The following is a 6,180-nucleotide window of genomic DNA, read 5'->3' as shown; positions in this document are numbered from 1 at the left end:
TGCGTTGCAAAGTATAATATACTTCTTCCTCAGGAAAAAACATACATCTAAGCCCCCTTTCACACATCAGTTTTTTGCCATGAGTCACAATCCGTCAAATTTTGAAAAAAACGGATCCAGCGACTGATGCTTCCGGATCCGTTTTTTTCTCATAGATTAGATTAGTGACGGATTGCGACGGATGGCCTCACGTTTCATCCGTCGTTCGCCGGATCCGTCGAAAATTGTTTGTCCGGCTGCCGGAGACAACGGACAAAGTAACGTTTTTTGTGTACATCGAAAAAACAGACAGCGACGGATCCGTCGCCATCCATCGTTTGCTAGAGTGGAAGCCTATGGCGCCTGATCCGTCAAATTTCACACACCAGTTTTTGTGCCGTCAGTCGCAAGCAGTTGGCTCAACGGATCCTTCGCAGATTGTGAAAAACTGATGTGACGGATCTGTTTTTTGGACGGATCCAACTAGCGGATCTGGCTAATTGGATCGGAGCATGCTCAGTTAAAAAAAATGGATTCCGTTGCCAGATTCCGTCATTTGATGGATCGGGTGCCATACGCTTCCATTCTAGCAAACGATGGATGGCGACGGATCCATCGCTGTCCGTTTTTTCCATGTACACAAAAAGCATTACTTTATTCGGCGGCCGGAGACAACAAACAAACAATTTTCGACGGATCCTGAGAATGACGGATGAAACGTGAGGCCATCCGTTGCAATCCATTGCGAATACAAGACTATGAGAAAAAAACGGATCCGGCAGCATCAGTCGCCGGATCTGTTTTTTTTCAAAATTCGACGGATTGCAGCTGATGGCAAAAAACTGATGTGTGAAAGGGCTCTAACTTTTTTGTGTCAGTCCAAAAAACGCACAGCGATGGCCCCTTTCACACATCAGTTTTAGGTTTAGTAGTAGCTGTAAATCATTCATCTGCAGCGATGAAAACTAAATCTCCGAGCAGTCACAAATACTCGGAGACCCACCCGAGCATGCTCTGGAAAACCCGAGCAACGAGTATACTCGCTCATCTCTAGTCGCTATCCTTCTCTCCGTTAATTTTTGAGGAAATTCAGGATTGGATTACTCCATAGAACAACCAACATATGAAAACCAAAGTATTCACTAAACCACTCACATAAAAAGCTTTGGCAAGTGTTCAGGGTTGCAGATCAACGTTGGAAGAAAACAAATTCGCAAGATGACTTCACTGCATTCAAACAGGCAATGCTCGCTTTCAAATCTGCCCTCACCTCTGCTGAACAGCCCTACTTCACAACCCTCGTATCTTCCCTATCCTACAACCCCAAACAGTTATTCAAAACTTAATTCCCTCCGCCCACCACTGCCCCCTCCAACCTCTCACATCTCTGCTGAGGACTTTGCCACACACTTCAAAAATAAGATCGACCAAACGAGGCAAGTCTTTATTGTTCAATCACCACAACCCCTTTGTATACCAGACTAGTGCCCAAACCCCATAACCTCCCTGTCCAACGTCACTGAAGGAGAGCTTAATTGTCTCCTCTCCAAATCACACCTCGCCACTTGTACACTAGACCCCATCCCACCTCCTCTCCAACCTCACCACCACACATCCCATCCCTAAACCATCTCTTCAACCTATCACTAACTTCTGGTACCTTCCCTTCTGCTTTCAAACTTGCCTCAATCGCGCCTATCCTTAAAAAGCCAACCCTCAACCCAACCACTATGTCCAACTGTCGCCCAATATTGCTGCTCCCTTTCACTTAAACTCCTGGAGCAGCACGTCCACACTGAACTTTCCTCCCACCTCTCATCTAACTTGCTCTTTGACAATCTACAATCTATTTTCTGTCCCCATCATTCCACTGAGACTGCCCTGACCAAAATAACTAACAACCTACTTACAGCCAAAGCTAACAGACAATAGTCTATACTCCTTCTTCTAGACCTGCCCTCTGCTTTTGACACAGTTGACCACTGCCTCCTACTACAGATCTTCTCCGCCTTTGGCATCAAAGACCTCACCCTATCCTGGATCTCCTCATACCTTTCCAACATTCATCATCTCCCACTACCTCCTCACCCCACCCTTTCTCTGTTGGAGACCCACAAGGCTCTGTTTTAGGACCCTTACTCATCTCAATCTATACATTTGGCCTGGGACAACTCATAAAGTCCCATGGATTCCAGTACCACCTGTATGCTGATGACACTCAGATCTACCTCTCTGGCCCAGACGTCACCTCTCTGCTGTCCAGAATCCCGGAGTGTCTATCAGCCATATCCTCCTCTCGTATCCTCAAACTCAATGTGGACAAATCTGAACTTATCATCTTTCCTCCATCTCACAGATCTTACCTGATCTATCTATCACAATAAGTGACATCATGCTTTCCCGTGTACCGTAAGTCCGCTGCCTCGGAGTAACCCTTAACTCTGCCCTGTCCTTCAAACCGCACATGCAAGCTCTTTCCACCTCCTGTCGCCTCCAGCTCAAAAATATCTCCAGAATCCGTCCTTTCCTCAACCCTCAATCTACTAAAATGCTTGTGCATGCCCTCATCATCTCCCACCTTGACTATTGCAACATCCTTTTCTGTGGCTTCCCTGCTAACATTCTCGCATTTCTCCAGTCTGTCCTTAACTCTGCTGCCCAACTAATTCATCTCTCTCCTCACTACTCCTCTGCAAATCACTTCACTGGCTCCCTTTCCCTCTGTGTATCCAGTTCAAATTACTAATACTGACCTACAGAGCCATCCATAACCTGTCTCCTCCATATATCTCTGAACTAATCTCCCCTCACGTAATCTCCAGTCCTCCTCCACACTTATTTGCTCCTCACCTAATCGCCTCCAAGACGTCTCCCGAATATCCCCCCCCATCCTCTAGAATTCCAACACGTCTGGCTACCAGCCACATTCGGATCCTTCAGACGGAACCTGAAAACCCACCTCTTCAAGAAAGCTTACAGCCTGCAATGACCCCACTGCCTCCTCACCACTACCGGAGCTACTGCATCACCAAAACCAGAGCTGCCGCAACCCCCCAACCTACTGTCTCCTTCCCAACTATCCTGTAGAATGTAAGCCTGCAAGGGCAGGATCCTCTCTCCTCTGTATCAGTCTATTATTGTTAGTCTGTTTACTGTAATTTGTAGGTAAACCCTTCTCATGTACAGCACCATGGAATCAATGGAGCTATATAAATAAATAATACTAAATAGTAAAATACATTTTTATTAATGCACTTTAAAAAAACATTTGCAACAAGTACACATATGAGAAATTTAAAGAGGATAAAGTAAAGAAAGTCAATAGAGAGTCCTAATGGCCAGGGTTAGTATTGGTTACATATGGTGTATTCAAAGATGGCTGCCACACATTTACACACACAGTCTGGAATTGACCCCCATAAGAAAGGCAAAGCCATATAAGTAAAGTTAGTAAAGTATTATACCTTACCCATAATGTAATGAATGGATCGTTAAGATCACCACTGCTACCCCGACACGCGTTTCGCATGGATTCTTTATCAAGGGGAGTGCGTCAGATATTCTCTCCTGCACCCCTTCTATATCTAATAGTACTCACATATGGGCCAATCAAGCGGTGCAACCATATTAATATTGCATTATTAATATTACGGGTTTCAAACAAAAGCGTTTTTAGTCATAGTACTAAGGAGTTTCATATTTTTTTTTGTATTTTTAATATGGTTTAATAATGGAAAACCGCTTTATTCACTTTCTGGACAAGATGCTGGATATTACTTTCCCTCTCACTGTATCCAGTATTAGCCCCCATATTGCCTTCTATATACTGTGTGAGCCCCCATGTAGCCTCCTGTTTACAGTGTGAGCTTTCACATTGACTTTGTAAACACAGTATGAGAACCCCACATAGCTTCCCTATATACAGTATGAGCCCCCACGTAGCCCTTCTAAATATAGTATGAGCTGCCACATACAGTTAGGTCCATATATATTTGGACAGAGACAACATTTTTCTAATTTTGGTTATAGACATTACCACAATGAATTTTACACAAAACCATTCAGATGCAGTTGAAGTTCAGACTTTCATCTTTCTTTTGAGGGTATCCACATTAAAATTGGATGAAGGGTTTAGGAGTTTCAGCTCCTTAACCCTAGAACGCATACCCATAGAAATCTACACATTCACACACCTGGGGCCTTTTAGGCCTGTGTGCAAATAACACGGAATAACTCAAATAAAAATACTTTTCAAAATTTATTTGACAATTGCAAGGTAAGGATCCATTCCAACTAGCGCTGGGGTCCGCCAGGAGGGGATCCGTAATGGATCTGACCTCCTGGTGACCCCAGCTAAGGCTGGCGGAATCCTGCCATTCCGGCAGCCTTAGCTGGAGTTACCAGGATGTCAGATCCATTATGGATCCCCTTCTGGCGAACCCCAGCGCTACTGGGAACACAGCCTAAGATGTGTATATTTCAAAACAATTATGTGCATAAAACAACAAAAAAGTAAGTAAACGGGCACGCCAAATATAGGCATTCTATATGCAATTTTTTTATGAAAACATTTTTTGGTTGTAGCAAACTTGGTGCAGGAATATTTATTTGTAACTTTACATATTCCCCCGACAATTCTCGCATATTATTTTTTCGGCTGAATGTTCCTTGCATACATTTTGTCCGCAAGTAGAACAGAAACGCTCTGATTTTCTTTCCTTCTTTGCTGGACAAATATAGCAGCGCTTTCTTTTTTTTTCTCTTTGCTCTGGATGTTCCAGAAAGCGTATTCCACATCAGATCATTGCCTCCGTAATTTGCCTTCACATGTAAACAAAAGTATCACATGTAAACCTAGTACAGGCCTAAAAGGCCCCAGGTGCGTGAATATGGGGTAGTCCCAAAAAAAGGTTGTTATACCGAAATGTCTGTAACATAAACATATATGAATAACTGGAAATTACTAACAACTATATACCTGAGGATTACCTAGATTTTCAAAATTCTAACTAAAGTACTTTTACAGCAAATAGAAAACAAGTAACCTGGCAAGCCTGCGAGGCCCCAGGTATGCGTTCTAGGGTTAACATGTGCCACCCTGTTTTCAAAGGGACCAAAAGTGATTGGACAATTGACTCCAAGGCTATTTCATGGACAGGTGTGGGCAATCCCTTCGTTATGTCATTCTCAATTAAGCAGATAAAAGGCCTGTAGTTGATTTGAGGTGTGGTGCTTGCATTTGGAAGGTTTTGCTGTGAAGTCAACATGCGGTCAAAGCTCTCCATGCAGGTGAAACAAGCCATCCTTAAGCTGCGAAAACAGAAAAAAACCATCTGAGAAATTGCTACAATATTAGGAGTGGCAAAATCTACAGTTTGGTACATCCTGAGAAAGAAAGAAAGCACTGGTGAACTCATCAATGCAAAAAGACTTGGGCCAGCACAGTTCTGGAAGAATATTCTTTGGACAGATGAAACCAAGATCAACCTCTACCAGAATGATGGAAAGAGAAAAGTATGGCGAAGGCATAGTACAGCTCATGATCCAAAGCATACCACATCATCTGTAAAACACGGCGGAGGCAGTGTGATGGCTTGGGCATGCATGGCTGCCAGTGGCACTGGATCACTGCTGTTTATTGATGATGTGACACAGCACAGAAGCAGCCGAATGAATTCTGAGGTATTCAGAGCCATACCGTGTGCTCAGATCCAGCCAAATGCAGCCCAACTGATTGGTCGTCGTTTCATACTACAGATGGACAATGACCCAAAACATAAAGCCAAAGCAACGCAAGAGTTATACACATATACACTGTGATCCTTCATGTCACTTCAGTATGAGCCCCCACATAGCCTCCTATGGACATGAAAACATCCCATACACATGAAAGAAAACCACATACTCCTGTTTCTCTTGCACTCTGCTCCTGTCTCTGCACAGCAAACGCGATGTAGTGACGTCAAGGCATCCGTTATCTCAATAGCACACGCTGATTGATGGAAGGAGCCGGCAGCCCCTCCTCCACCAATGTATTCCGAGAGCATGGTGCAGCTTGTGGACCACTATTTCAGCCCTTTGCTTTCTCTGGGGTGCGGGCCTGGACTGGAACAGCCAGTGGGCCTTATGTCTGCCGAAGTTTGCCGAGCTCTGATTAAGAGTATTCTTTCCGCTCTATGAGACTGGTTTTAAAATGTAATG

Source organism: Ranitomeya variabilis, chromosome 8 (assembly GCF_051348905.1).
Source record: "Ranitomeya variabilis isolate aRanVar5 chromosome 8, aRanVar5.hap1, whole genome shotgun sequence".
Lineage (NCBI taxonomy): Eukaryota > Metazoa > Chordata > Amphibia > Anura > Dendrobatidae > Ranitomeya > Ranitomeya variabilis.
The sequence above is the reverse complement of the archived record's forward strand: the minus strand, read 5'-3'. Positions refer to the sequence as shown.